The following is a 13,891-nucleotide window of genomic DNA, read 5'->3' on the forward strand; positions in this document are numbered from 1 at the left end:
GGCCTTTTGCCCCCATACTCTCTGTGCTTAATTAAAGTGTGATTTTTGCCCTGTTTCCCACTACCATTGTGGGTTTTCCCAGCTAGTACCCAAAGAACCAAGTTTGCCTGCCTCCATTTCATAATTTTGTAAATTAATGATCAGTTCAAGAGGGCTCAGACTTTTCCAGCTAACTTCATTTACCATGGCAGCTAGGTGGCAAAGTGGATAGAGTGCCCTCCCTGGAGTCAGGAAGACTCATCTTTCTGAGTTCAAATCTGGCCTCAGACACTTACTAGCTGTGTGATCCTGGGCTTAACCCAGTTTGCCTCAGTTTCCACATCTGTAAAATGAGGTGGAGAAGGAAATGGCAAAGCACTCCATTGTCTTTGCCAAGAAAACCCCAAATGGGGTCAAAGAGCATCCAACACAACTGAAAACACCTGAACAATAACAGCTCTGCTTAGTTTGACTTCTGGAACTTCATGGCCTACCTCTTCCCCAGGATAAACTCATCCCTTGAAATCTCATCATCTTGGAGACTGATTCAATTTTGCTCTCTCTTCACTGGAGGGCTAGAGGTCAAAGCAATGTACTCTTCCCAAGGCTTTCTTTTTTAAAGAAATCAGACTTTTCCAGCCAACATCATTTACCATAAACTGGTCTAGTTGGAATTAACTCCAAGAACATCATCCTCCCATGGGAGAGGCCTTTCCTGTTCTAGCTGTGTGATTTCCTACAGACTCTGAAGATCCATTTTTATCTTTCTTTTCTTTCACATTGAAGATTTTCTTCAGGTTTTGACAAAGCAGCATGGCAAGGTCCCTATTTACTTGGAGTGCAGAGAAGTGCTCCCAAGGCCCTTTCCTTTCTCCTAGAAGGGATACCATCTTTTTGGTCTCTCCATTCCAGTCTCTCCAGAGCTCCCTTCAGCAATCTATGCCTGTGCTATTCTAAGGTGTCAAAGGTTTCCTTAGGCACCTCCTGAGTGAGATAACAGGGAGAGCAGGGCCAGATTCCAGCATTCCTTCCTTCCCCTCCCAGGCCTCAACCTTTTCCCTAACAGGCATAAAATGAATGACCATTTATTTTCTGTCAAAGATCAAAAGCATTAAAGGAATTATTTTTTTCTTTAATTGTACAAAAACAGCATAGCTGCAGGCCTGCAGAGAAAAAAAAAACAATTTCCTCTTTTCCAGGTACAAGTAAATCATGCAATTTACTATCAGCTACCTCATGACTTCCTAGAGGACATTAATAAACTCTGGCCTGGATCTGATTATTCAACAGACAAGTTATGAAGTAATTTGTTTAAAAGGTGAGGCTTCTTAAAGTTTTTTATTCATATCTTTAATTTTGACATCACCTCCGTATCCAAATACATGTCACCTCCTTCCCCTTCTCAGGAATCTATCCCTTACAATGAAGAAATAAAAGTAGGGGCAGCTAGATGGCAAGGTGAATAGAGCATCAGCCTTAGGATCAGGAGGACCTGAGTTCAAGTCCAGCCTCAGATACTTGACACTTACTACCTGTATGACCTTGGGCAAGTCACTTAATCCGAATGGCCTTGCCTTCCCCCCACCAAAACCAAAATGAAAGCCCAACTAACCTACAGAGCAATTTTGCCTGATAATATCTTTAATATTCCACCCAGATAGTGCCCCACCTTGGCCAAAAAAAAAGAAAAAGAGGAGAGAGGCGTGGTTTCTTATCTCTTCTCTGGGGCAGGCTTGATCATTATAATGATAAAAGCTACCATTCATGTATCAATGTAAGCTATACTATCTCCTTTGATCCTGACATCAACCTTGTGAGGTGTGTTGTTTTCTCTATTTTGCAGATGAGGAAACTGAGGCTGAAAGAGGAAGTTAAGTAACTTTTATGGGGTAAAACAGCTAGTCTGAAGCAGGATTCAAACTTATAACTTTTTGATTTCCAGTCTAATATTCTGGCCACTGCACACTGTGAGCCTGCTGATTTCCCACTGTGTCATTTCTCTGAATTCTTCACATTTGTCCTTTCTCATATGGTGGTAAAATTCCATAAACTGTTCCAATTTGGAGCACTTAGGTGGTGGAGTGGATAGAGTGCCCTCTCTGGGGTCAGGAAAACTCATCTTCCTGAGTTCAAATCCAGCCTCAGACACTTAACTAGCTGTGTGACCCTGGGCAAGTCACTTAATCCTGTTTACCTCAGTTTCCTCCTCTGTAAAATGAGCTGGGGAAGGAAATGACAAACTACTCCAGTATCTTTGCCAAGGAAACCCCAATTGCGGTCATGAAACATCTAAAATGACAGCAACAAATTCCAATCTGGCAATTACATTGTATCCACTTTAAAGCAGATTTTTCTCTTTGGTTTACTGTATATACTAAACTATTAGAAAACAAAAATGACCTAGGCTGTCCAAAATTTATTTAGCCATTACCTAATCAACATCTACTTGGTTTTCAATCCTTTGTGTGATGAGGGCAATAGGGGAGTGACCCCACCTCATCCCATCAGCTATACTTGGGCCTTCCTGAAGCATCAGTGGAGTTTAGCCTATGTCCTGGAGCCTTTGAGTGGGCCTTCACAAGACAATATTTAGGCAACTCATATGCCCAGCTCATATGCCTAGCTCAAAGATACAGAGGCACTTAGTTGATTCCTCAGTCTTCCTCACTGGGGGCTGTGTCAAAGATGATCAGGAGTCCAACTTTCTATTGACTCCACATGATTTTTCCCCATCTGGGGGCTCTCCCTAGAAATGTACCATAAATGCACAGGACTGTATATGTCCCTGGGCTCACCAGAAGAAACGGTCATTTCACTTTCTAGCAACTATAAGAACATGGTCCCATGTCTATAGTATTAAAAATCTGGAGGGGTAGCTGCCAAGATGGCAGCTAGAAAGCAGGGACATACTTAAGGTCTCCCCCAAATCCCTCCAAACACCTGTAAAAAATGGCTCTGAACAAATTCTAGAGCTACAGAACCCATGAAATAACAAAGGGAAGCAGGTCTCTAGCCCAGGACAACCTAGATGGTCACTGGGAAGGGTCTATGGCACCATACTGGGAGCGGAGTGCAGCCCAGTGTGGACCAGGACAGGACAAACCAGGCCTGAGTAGATTGGGCAGAGCAGGCCTCAGGGCCATGAATCACTGAGTTGTGGCAGTTACCAGACTTCTCAACCCACAAACACCAAAGACAATGGGGCATGGGGAAAACTGCTGGATTTGGGTGAGAGAAGTGCATGGTCTGGCCCCAGCCCTGGGGGTGGTGGGCAGCAGCAGCAGGAAGCTCCAGCAGCTGCTTCCAGAGCTCCTGTGTCAGCTGCTTTCGGAGTCCCTGGCCCACACAGTAGGAGGAATCAAACAGCGGATCAGAGAGGGAGTGCAGGGAGCTCTTTGCTGGCACAGAGGCAGGGTTCTCTTGCTTTGCCCTGCTTGGATCTTGGTCACGGTCCTGGTTAGCAGTTCTTGGGGGAGGAAGAATGCTGGTGTGGCAGAGCTTGTGGTGACTGTGAAGAGGGAGTCTTCCTGGTTACACGGCAGAAAGGAGTGCTTGCACTCACAGACCAGAGCACAGGCCAGGAGAGGAGTATCATACCACCTCAGAATAGAAGTGATGAGGGCACAGTCTCTGGGAACCCCTTGAACCCTCCTTGAATCTTCCCACTTGATCTGGCCTTGGCCTGAGGCTATAACCATTAAGCCCAAATGCCTACCTCGCCCAGTATTCTATTGTCCAGCTGTTTCACACCCTTAATCCTGTTTCCCATCCTTAATCCTGATCAAAATATCTATACCCTAGTTCTGTTACCCTAGCCCTTTATTGTCTGTCATTTCCATCACCCCAGACCACCCCTCAATCCCTCCCACAATCTTTGTGTATATAATCTCCATTTTGCCTCCATGAAGTTGGTCAGATTCAATCTAGCTCAGATTGGTCTGGCCCGCTTTCCTTGCAGGCTTCGCAAGGGGTGGGATCTCTTAGGGCAGGGCTATTTGGCTAACTCTTAATAAACTTTACCTTTTCCCTTGGCTGAGAAAGCTTGAGTCGAATTCTTTCGGCAGGACCTGGTGTGTCGGTACTTTGGGGTGTCAAGCACCCCTCACCCCAAACCCTCATCAGAAGGAGCTCTGAATATAGCGCAAAACCCCTGAAGCTTGGGACAAAGCACTCTCCACTTTGAAAGCAGTCATACCCTGACACAAAGCTCAAGGGTCAAGTAGTTGGCTGGGAACACGAGCAAGCAGCATAAAAGGACTCAGACTATACAATCTTTTTGGGGGACAAAGAAGATCAAAACATACAGCCAGAAGTCAACAAAGTCAGAGAGCCTACATCAAAAGCCTCCAAGAAAAATATGAATTGGTTTCAGACCATGGAAAAAGCGTTTGGAAAATCAAGTAAGAGAAGCAGAGGAAAAGTTGGGAAGAGAAATGAGAGTGATGCAAGAAAATCATGACAAACAAGTCAATGACTTGCTAAGGGAGAACCAAAAAAATACTGAAGAAAATAAAACCTTAAAAAATAGACTTAACTCAAATGTCAAAAGAGCTCCAAAAAGCCAATGAGGAGAAGAATGCTTTAAAAGGCAGAATTAGCCAAATGGAAAAGGAGGTCCAAAAGATCACTGAAGAAAATACAACCTTAAAAATTAAATTGGAGCAAGTGGAAGCTAGTGACTTTATGACAAATCAAGAAATTATAAAACAGAACCAAAAGAAGGAAAAAATGGAAGACAATTTGAAATATCCCATTGGAAAAACCACTGACCTGGAGAATAGATCTAGGAGAGATAACTTTAAAACTACTGGACTACCTGAAAGCCATGATCAAAATAAGAGCCTAGACATCATCTTTCAAGAAATTATCAAGGAAAACTGCCCTAATATTCTAGAACCAGAGGGCAAAATAGAAATTGAAAGTATTCACCAATCACCTCTTGAAAAAGATCCCAAAAAGAAAACTCCTAGGAATATTGTAGCCAAATTCCAGAGTTTCCAGGTCGAGGAGAAAATATTGCAAGCAGCCAGAAAGAAACAATTTAAGTATTGTGGAAACACAATCAGGATAACACAAGATCTAGCAGCTTCTACATTAATGGATCAAAGGGCTTGGAATGTGATATTCCAGAGGTCAAAGGAGCTAGGACTAAAACCAAGAATCACCTACCCAGCAAAACTGAGTGTAATACTCCAGGGCCAAATATGGACTTCCACGAAAAGACCAGAGCTTTATAGAATATTTGACTTTCAAATACAAGAATGAAGAAAAGCATGAAAAGGTAAACAGGAAAGAGAAATCATAAGGCACTTACTAAAGTTGAACCATTTTGTTTACATTCCTACATGGAAAGATGATATTAGTAACTCATGAGACCTTTCTCAGTATTAGTGTAGTTAAAGAGAATACATGTGTATATATATGTGTGTGTGTGTGTATGTGTGTGTGTGTGTGTATATATATATTTATATACACACACACACACACAGAGGGCACAGGGTGAGTTGAATGTGAAGGGATGATATCTAAAAAATTAAATAAAATTAAGGGGTGAGAGAGAAATATATTGGGAGGAGAAAGGGAGAGATAGGATGGGGTAAATTATCTCACATAAAAGTGGCAAGAAAAAGCAGTTCTGTTGGAAGGGAAGAGGGGGCAGGTGAGAGGGAATGAGTGAATCTTGCTCTCATCCAATTTGACTTAAGGTGGAAACAACATACACGCTCATTTGGGTATCTTACCCCACAGGAAAGTAGGGGGAAGGGAATAAGAAAGGAGGGATGATAGAAGGGAGGGCAGATTGGGGGAGGAGGTAATCAAAGTAAACTCTTTTGAAAAGGGACAGGGTCAAGGAAGAAAACTGAATAAAGCAGAACAGGATAGGATGGAGAGAAATATAGTTAGTCTTTCACAACATGACTATTATGGAAGTGTTTTGCATAATGATACATGTGTAGCCTATGTTGAATTGCTTCCCTTCTCAAGAAGGGTGGGTGGGGAGGGAAGAGAGAAGAGAATTTGGAACTCAAAGTTCTAAAAACAAATGCTCCAAAAAAAAGTTGTTTTTTACATGCAACTGGAAATAAGATATACAGGCAATGGGGTATAGAAATCTATCTTGCCCTGCAAGAAAGTAAGGGGAAAGGTGATAAGGGTGGGGGGAGTGGGGTGACAGAAGGGAGGGCAGACTGGGGAAAGGGACAATCAGAATATATGCCATCTTGGGGGGGAGGGTAGAAATGGGGAGAAAATTTGTAACTCAAAATCTTGTGGAAATCAATGTTGAAAACTAAAAATATTAAATAATAAAAGAAAAAAAATTTTTAAATCTGGAGGGCTATGTAGGTCCTCGGGAAAAGTGGATAGCTACTGGGAAAAAAAGAAAGCAACAGTTTAGGTTCAAATTCTTTTTGTTTAAATAAAATTTGTCTTGTATTTCATGCTTTAATAAATTTGTGCTCACCTAGGAGTGGAAGGCTCTCTTTTATAAAAAAAGACATAGACATGAGCCAATCTCTGATAATCCCAGGGAAAACCCTGGGTAGAATAAGATTTTCAAGAACATTAAATTAAAGAGATTTTAAAGAAAATTCCCCAAATCCATACAAGCCCAAAGCTTTAGTATTGGGCCATGGTTTACATCAACAATTTTCAGATACTGTCATTCATTCATCTACACATCTAGCTTCTTATACATACTGTTTTTTATGTAAAGTCCTAATGCCAGTCAAAGGTAATCCAAATAAAGTCAACATATACCCTGAAATTCAGTTATTTCAATTCAGAGTTAAGCATGGGAGAATGCTGAAAAATACATTGGATTCAGGATTAAGTATGAAATAGGCCAATGGCTCCAAAGCTTCATACCTGTGTATCATGAATACTTTCTTTAAGAAGGACGTTTGGAACTGATGGAATCTAAATGCAAATTGAGGCATGCTTTTTTACTTTATTATTATTCTTGGATTTTCTCAGTCTATATTTTCTTTTGCAGCATGGCTAATATGACTGCACATGTTTAATCTATACCAAATTGCTTGGCTTCTCAATGATGCGGGAGGGAGAGAATTTGGAACTCAAAATTAAAAAAAAAATGTTAAAATTTTTCTTGTTTACATGTAATCAAGAAAAAAATTAAATAGAAGTGGAGCATGAGAAAAAAATTTAAAGAAAAGAAGAAGGAAGTTGGAAGGCACCAGACATGGCAAATACCAAACAACATCAGGAAAATCAATAGGATTTTTTTATTATGGATTGAAAAGTCAATAGGATCAAAAATTCTGTCAAATGAAATTATTACACCTCAATAGAAAAGAAGTAACTAGTTAACAAAGTGAGACAGGAAGTAACTAGTTAACAACATGAGAATTATAAATACCCAAATTAACAAAGTGAGAAAAGAGTTATCCATCAACTCATCAACTGATCAGAGCACAAAATTAACACCAGATTAGAGGAAAAGATAAATATTAGAAGAAAGCACTGAGAATAGTAATAATACCTCCAACTATTAAACAGGATGTTAACTCTTGGGGAAAAAAAGGTGGGGGGAGAATAATAAAAATAAAGACATTAACTCTGTGACCATTTCCCAGAGAAAAATAACTGATATAAAACAACTGCCTTTCTGTATCAATCAATAAACATTTATTAAGCACCTGCTCTGGGCCAGGCTCTGTGCCAAGGGCTGGAGATACAAAAAAAGGTAAAAGACTGTTCCTGCCCTCAAGGAGCTTACGATCTAGCGGCAGAAAATATATGAAAGGAAGCAGAAGGTTAGAGGAAGAAGGTACCCAACCTGGGAGCACGTTAGAAAAGCCTAGAGGAGAGTAGCCCTGTGGGAAATGAAAAGATGGCAGACCTGGGCTCCTTCTTTAAATGAAGGTTCTGGGAAGAGAGCTCTCTTCCCAGAACCTCCAATCAGAGGAGAGAAGGGGCCCCAGAGACAGAGGGCACTGTTGAGGTGTGAGTTACACAGAGCTGATGTGACTTGCAGATGAAGAGTTTTCCTACAGCATGATGTACAGGAGTGGAGCCAGGTGGTAAATGAAATATATACTATTCAGTGATTTCTGTAATTCTGAAGATGTGGTCTGTGGTAGGAAGTAATCTGCAAAAGCCTCCTCATGTCCCCATCTTTTCATCAACAAGACACTTGATCCACATCTAGATCATTCACATAAAAATATCTATTAAAGAGAAAGAAGGCATAGGCCACTAGTTTCTGATGCCCCTCACCCTTTTTTGTTAACAGGAATGGCCAAACAAGTTGTGGTATATGATTATGATGGAATACTACTGTGTTATAACAAATGATGAGCTCAGTGATCTTAGAAAAACATGGAAAGACTTGTATAGAATAATGAAGAACAAAGTGAACAGAACCAATAGAATGTTGTATGCAGTAACAACATTGTCTTAAGAACAATTTTGAGTAAATAAGTGATTTTGACTATTATAAATACCCAAATTAATTACAAAGGACATATGAAAGAAGGTGCTATCTGCGTCCAGAGAAAGAACTGATAAAAAGAAATATTTATAATATGGTGTTTATATATGTTTATTATACATACATAAGTGCATGTATGTTATGTATATTATATATACATATACATATTTGTGCCTAATGATAGCCATCTCTAGGGCAGTGTGAAGGGGAAGAAAAAAAGGGAAAAAAAGTTACATGATAACTTTATTATATATTTAAAAGGAATAGCAAGTTGTACATAGTAGATTGCCATTTCATGTATAATCATCTTTTTTTTCTATTCTATCAGGTTATGGAAATGCTTGTTAAATTTCTTAAGTTCAGAATAAAATAAAAATTTTTAAAAAGACTTTTTTCCATTTGGGAGATTAATTTCTCTTTTAAGGTATCTTGAAAATAGATCTCTACATGCCTTTAAAATGGTGTCACCAGCAGAGATTTCTTTTGCCTCTCTGTGGCAAGGTACAGTCATTCTAGCTCAGCGTAGTTAGTTGCTAGAGGACTCTACTTGGTGTCAGGTAGCCCTGGCTCTGATCCTGCCTCTGGCGCTCTCAGTTGTTTGACTATGAGTAAGTAAATCACATACTCTTGATCTTCAGTTTCCTTGTGGGTAAAATGGGAATGATGATACCTATGATACCTGTCCCACGGAACTGGTATGGGGCTCAAAGGAACTTGTGTAGGAAAAGCACTTTGAAAACTGTTAAAGTACTGCGTCAGTGTCAAGTCATTGTTAAATGACCGCTCCACTTCACAGACTGCATTGGATGCTGATGTGTTGGAGTCCAAATGTGGTGTTTCTGTTGTGATCAGTCATAAGAGTAGATACCTATAGAAAAGTTGGCATCAATGCTCTTTTTTGCTTCTACCTGCTATTCTAATTTCATCTATAAATGCTCTTACTTTGGTTGTGTCTCACAGTAAGCTTGCTTCATAGTAAATTTTCACTGTTTTATAAAGTGTTACTGCTTAGGGCCTTCGACCATCGTTCTCTGTGACGACTACATACTCAAAACCAATGTTACCTTGGTTTCCATAGCTCTTTGCTTGGCAAGGAGACCACATTTCCTGACTGAATTGGTTTGTGGGCTCTTTGACGTACTTGTAACATCCTTTTTTTTAATCAGTTAAACTTCTCTAACAAATCGTGAAGGGAGTAAGAGGAAAAGGAATAAGCGTGTATTAAGCACCGACCATGTCTCAGGCATTGTGCTAAGAGCTTTACAAATACTACCTCATTTGGTCCTCACAACCCTGGGAGGCAGATGCTATTCAATCCCCATTTTACAGTTGGGTTCCTTCAAAGGTGTTTCAACAATCTGGCTAGCAGCCTCTGTGGGGGTATAAGATTCACCCACAGCCAGCACCCAGAAAGCTGCCAACTGCACAGGTTCTTCTGATCTGCTTAATTAAGGAAAGCAAGGTGAAGGGGTTGACAAGCTTACTTTTAATTCAGCATTCAAATATCATTCAGTTAGTTCAGGGGGAAAAACCAGCACCCTGAACTTCAAAACAAAATGCAAACAAATTACAAACATCAACAGACTTTGTCTGATTCAAATCCCAACACATAGTTACCAGAGTTCAGCAAAGTTTCAACATCCGGGTTTACAAGCTGGAGGGCTCCTTGGCTACAGCTGCCCGGAGTCTCCTCATCAACACCATCTCCAGAGCCCTGCACAAATGGCTCTGTCCTCCCTTCTTATAGGGCTTCAGACATCATCAAACATCATCTGAATCACTAGAGCTCAGGCTCTGGTGATTGGTTCTTGAGTTGGCCCCTCCCCTTAGGGCCCTGGGAGGTTCACCTCCACATGGATTAGGTTAACACCTAATGGGGTTTGGGCCTGGGGCTTAGCACCTAGTAAGGCTCAATGAGATAAATTGAGTCACTCGAAGAAAACAAAGGCCATTCTGGTTACAAAAGGTGAGCTCAGATGGCCACTTCCTCTGTTTAGCTTCTCCTGATTCTTCCCCAAAATCGATTGTGCTCTGTCTCCCCACCTATTCCTAACACACCTTCTATGTTCTATCCTTTGCTCTTATCAGTCCCTACCTTGTGCTATATTTAAATATAGATGTTATTATCACTTCCACTAGGAAGCAAACTCCTCATGGATAGGAACCATTAGTTATGTCATTTAACATCTATCCTTAGCACCACGCCTTGAATAAAATGCTTGTTGAACCAAACTGAGAAGTTCTGTTGAACTGAAGAATTTTTGCTAGAAATAACCATAACTGTGTTTCATGATTCTCTTATTATCAATATCAAGAGAAGCATAAACAAGAGATATTTCCTGCTCTTATCAAGGCTGTCCTGTGAACATCCAAATGGTTAAGGATTCCTTACAAATGGTGAGATTTTCCAGATAATATTATTCTGATTGTATTGAGCTCCCCTGAGCACTATGGGGCTTCCCCAGTGTGGTCTATGACCAAATGTTCCTATTAAAGCAGTATACTTTTGAATAAGTTTTAGGGGCCAATGAAAAATGAGTTTCTCATAGGAACACCTAACACATACTTACGGAGTGTAAGGACTTTACTAAATGTGATATAGAGAGAAAAAATGAAAAATTGTCCCTGCCCTCTGGGAATTACATTTATCTTGTCAATACATCTTCATTCCTTATAACAACTATCACATTTTGCTCTCAAATTGCTAGGTTCTTTCTCCATCCCTAACCCCCAAACTCTATCAGCCTGTTGTTGTTCAGTCATTTCAGTCATGACGCATCTGACTCTTTGTGACCTCATTTGGGGTTTCCTTAGCAAAGACACTGGGAGTGGTTTGCCATTTCCTTCTCCAGCTCCTTTTACAGATGAGAAAATTGCAGTAAGTGTTCGAAACTAGATTTTAATTCAGGTCTTCCTGACTCCAGGACCAGCACTCTATCCACTGCTACTTAGCTGCCCTCTATCAGCCTAGAGTTCTAGAATAGGCATATTTACCCAGAATGATTCATTTGCTCCTAGGAGGAAGATGTAAGGGAAAAAAGTTGTGGGTCCAAATTCTCCTAATCTCTTCTGAACCTTTGAAAAGTACTTTCCTGAGGCACCTGTTTCTGAAAACGAGAGAAGATATGTGCCCCTTCCAGCCTGATGCCAACCACCTCTTACTTCTGTAAGATGTACATATGTACTCCACAAAGGTTATGTATATTCACAGGGGTTGTCTAAAGGTATAGCAATGAAGCTCATGGAAAATACTCATGCATGAATGAGCTCTTTTCTGAGAGAGATGATATCTCAGCTCAAACCAAGAGAAATCTGATCTCATTCAAGGAGAAAGTCTCTGAAGTCTCTAGGAATACAAAGAAATAGTGAGGAGCTACCTTCCCCTCCATTTCTGCAGTTTCTCAAGTCTTTCTCTCCTCCTTGGATTCAGACCATTCACCTCTAGTGCTAACTGCCTTTTGCTTCCCAGCAAGACTTTAGTAATGGGAAGAAGTAGGATAAAGACTGGAAAAAATGAAAGTGTTCAAGGAGAAAAACGAGTAGAAAAATAAAGAGGAAAGGAGTAAGAGGTTTAAAACAAATAAAGGCAAAAAGTGTGAAGGAGGGATGTTTAGGCAGATTTTAGACTGAATTTGTTCACAAGTTCCTCTATTTGAGCCAAAATGTGCCTTGCAAGACAGGCAGAAAGAAACAAAGCCCTCTTGTCACTAGCTCCTTTCCTTTCCTCGCCCTCTTTTATTTGGTGCAAATGTGACCAAAGGGGCAGCTAGGTGGCTCAGTGAATAGAGGACCCAGCCTGGATTCGGGAAGACCTGAGTCCAAATTTGGCCTCAGGCACTCACTAGCTGTGTGATCTCGGTCAAGTCACTTAACCCAGTTTTCCTAAGTTTCCTCATCTGCAAAATGAGCTGCAGAAGGAATGGCAAACAACTCTAGTATCTTTGCCAAGAAAACCCCAAAAGGGGTCATAGAGTCAGGTGAGACTGAAAAATAGCTGAATGTGACACAAGGTGACAAAACACACACTACGCTCTTGCTTCAATTTAAAAAAGGCTAGCTGTCATTCTCTTATCTTTGGAAAGAAGATAGATGCAAATACCTCAGATATAAAAATACACATGTGAGGTTCTGCCCCTTTCACATGTGAGCAATTTGGTTGCTAAAAGACGCAGAAAAAAGAACATTTCTTCAAAGCACATTGATAAAATCAGGTTGAGAAGACACAAAGTCTCTCAGACAAAATGTTGAAGAGAGACATAGACAGTTCTGAGGATCTGAAAGTAAACTGCCCTTCAGATAGAAGTTCTGAGAGGACCTGTTTGAAGACAAAGCCTTCATTGACTGAGGAAAAGACAGGGTACTGTATGTGATCTGTCTAATCATTTACATATGCGACTGTCTTCAAAGTCTGGATGGTCATAACTGAGAAATTATAAACGAACTATTTGAGGACAATGAAGTGATTATATAAGGACCACTGGAGCCATACCTGAGAAAAAGGTGGAATTCTCAAGTTTCCACAAAAAAATTAGATAATCTGTCTAACTAAGGAGGCCTGATTTGAGGCATTGGGAGCCAAGGAGATCGTGACCCAATGAAGATAGAATCAGGAAAAGAACCTAAACATAAGTCAGTCACGGAAGATGAGTGGAAATGTTTATAGAAAACAAAGTATAGAAAATGACTAAGGTGGAAAGGAGCCTGACTTTGGGGCTATTTTTTCTGGAAAGGGTGCTGACTGGAATAGAGGTATTGCTTTACCGAGAGTTGATCGGCTGAAGAAAGGCAGGCTGGCCACTTAATGTTCTTCACTGCCCTATCTGAGTTGAAGGAGGGAAGACAGATTTTGCATCTGCTCTGCTGTTAGATGAGACACTTTGCTTTGCTAAAAGATGGTTGGAAAAAAACAGAATCCCCCTTTTTTTGAAGAGCCAGAACCTAAGTCTTGGGCCTTGGTTCTGCTTCTATTTTATTTCTTCCCTGAGTTTAGGTGACCAAAAAGACATCCAGAAATGGACATGCAAGCCTTGGAAGCAAATCTGTGAGTTCCAGAAGTCTGGAGATCCAGGAACCTGGGTGGGAGCTGCCTTCAGCAGCGGAGAGTTTATTACAGTGGATGACCACCAACACTGAGCTTACTAAAAGTCAGGGATCTAGAAGGACTGTTTAGACAGTGCGGAGCTGAGGTGACATGTAAAATATTTTCTTGAGTGGTCCTGAAAAGACCATCATATAATCCTGATTGGTAGCTTTGAGTCTGTCTTCTAGGGGAATATAACAGCAGTTATAAACTACTGAACCCAGTTTTAAGTCCCTATCCATGTGTGTTTGTGGTTGTCATTTGTGTTTATAATTTCTTTTGCGTGGAGGAAATAAATAGCTAATTTACTGAGCTCTCACCTTTTGGGAAAACCTTAAACATGAGCCAATCCTAAGCTTGAAGTAATTTTCTCTGGGGTG

This window comes from Trichosurus vulpecula, chromosome 3 (assembly GCF_011100635.1).
Source record: "Trichosurus vulpecula isolate mTriVul1 chromosome 3, mTriVul1.pri, whole genome shotgun sequence".
Taxonomy (NCBI): Eukaryota; Metazoa; Chordata; class Mammalia; order Diprotodontia; family Phalangeridae; genus Trichosurus; species Trichosurus vulpecula.